The sequence below is a fragment of the Mus caroli genome, unplaced genomic scaffold, assembly GCF_978045245.1.
Source record: "Mus caroli unplaced genomic scaffold, Mus_caroli_1 scaffold_8, whole genome shotgun sequence".
In the NCBI taxonomy this organism is placed as follows: Eukaryota; Metazoa; Chordata; class Mammalia; order Rodentia; family Muridae; genus Mus; species Mus caroli.
In genome coordinates, this window is record NW_028227263.1 from 13,023,849 (window position 1) to 13,025,735 (window position 1,887).

At 44.8% G+C, this 1,887-nt stretch overlaps 1 pseudogene; it reads right to left on the bottom strand.

Moving 5' to 3' along the window:
* Positions 1–789: 789 nt before the first annotated feature.
* Positions 790–1,096, bottom strand: LOC110299391 (large ribosomal subunit protein eL42-like; annotated as a pseudogene).
* Positions 1,097–1,887: the final 791 nt, after the last annotated feature.

Here is a 1,887-nt window from a genome sequence, read left to right on the forward strand (position 1 = left end):
CACTGCCTTCCTGTGTCTGCCACTTCACCTTCAGCATCTACCTGGACAGCACCCAGTTTAAGCTTCATGAAAATCTGGGTCTTTCCAGACTTCTAGGTTGGTGCTGGGTCAGACTGAAGAATTTGGCAGAAGTCTCTGCCCCTTGCAGTGGGCGCTTGTGGTACAAATTGGCCTAAGATGTGATCTTTGCCTTCAGATATCAAGATGGTCTGAGGATAAGACAACATATAGCGCAGTTGAGTTAATGTGTGCCAAGTGACAATGAGTGACAGAGATACAGCCAAGAGGATGGACACTGGGCTGTGGGTGGCCGCGATGGCTCATACGCAGACAGGCAGTCTGAAGTGGAACTTGAAAGAATGTCTGACTCTAGACTTATGCCCTGGTGGATAAAGGGTACCTCTGTCAGTGATGAGTACATTTGTGTGATTTTTGTCCTCTCAACCAGCTCTGTCTGGAACCTGGACAACTCACTGTCACTCTCTAGGTAGACATAAAAAAAAAAATGCAGAAAGGCCTGATATCCAGAACCTGCAAACACATTAGTGTAGTGAGAATTCTGGGATTTTAGCCTCTCTCTCTCTCTCCCTCTCTCTCTCTCTCTCTCTCCCTCTCTCTCTCTCTCTCTCTCTCTCTCTCTCTCTCTCTCTCTCTCTCTCTCTCTCTCTCTCTCTCTCTCTCTCTCTTTCTCTCTCTCTCTCTCCCTCCCTCCCTCCCTCCCTCCCTCCCTCCCTTCCTTTCTTTATTTCTTTCAGTTCAAGATTTAATTGTCTTCATAACAAAATCATCTTAGAACTGGATCACTTGGCCCTTTCTCTTCTTATCTCCTCTCAGTTCAAAATGTTTGCATCTCCTTCTAGCCAGCATCCTCTTAGATCTTCAGTTGGGCTCCACACACTCAAGTCTCAGCCCACTCTTCTTTGTAGTTTTAGCCTTTTGGTGGAAAATAGACTTAATCTGCCCACCACAGCAGCTCTGTTTCCTGTCATAACGCATATGAAGAATCCTTGCCCTTCTTGTACTGTGTCACCCTGTAGGGTTGGTACTTCCCACATTTCTTGCAGAATGTCCAGTGGGTCTTAGGAACACTCATCATGTTTGCAGGAACATTATCAGATCAGAAAGAAGGAGGATAGAGCAGCAACACAAGTTCATATTGAATTTTGGTTTCTTTAAAAAACAACAAATATTATAAGAATGTGCTTTCATTTCCACCCAGGTGTGGGGATGTGGGGCTGCTTCAGACTGTCTGCAGCAGCTGATTATGATTTGCCTCGTGCCCTAGCAGAGGTGTGGTTTCTGCAATTGTGTGACATTTGGAATTCTGGGAAATTTTCAGAGGGCATATAAATTCTAGGGCCCTAATAGGTGGGGTTGATGGTTAATGGTGGTTCAGTGGGTTTGGCTGCAGTTTGTTAGTAGCCATGGTCAAAGAAGAAACAAGAGGAAAGACATTAGACTCATGGATCTCTCTCTCTCTCCCCTCTATCCTTTCTCTCCTATCTAGTGATAGGGGTGAAACCAGGGGAATAAAAGGTGGGGTAAAGAAGAATCCATAGAGTAGCAAAGAGCAGCTACACATTAGCTTATATGCTGAAAGGGGGCTTTTGCAGATGAGATTTCCCCTATCTTACACAATACAGTTCCAACCTTAAATAAGAAGGGGGCATGGACCAAGGGAAATAGGAGACCTCTGGGTGCTTAAAGGGACAACATGGATGTCCTCAAATCCTCTACAAGGAAATCAAAAGCAGCTCGGCTGACACTTTGTTTTGGGGACTTCTAATATCTGGACATGTAACAAATGATAAATCTGTCATCTGAAGCCACTGACTGTCACACTGAATGTTACACTGACTGTTACACTGACTGTTACACTGACTGTTA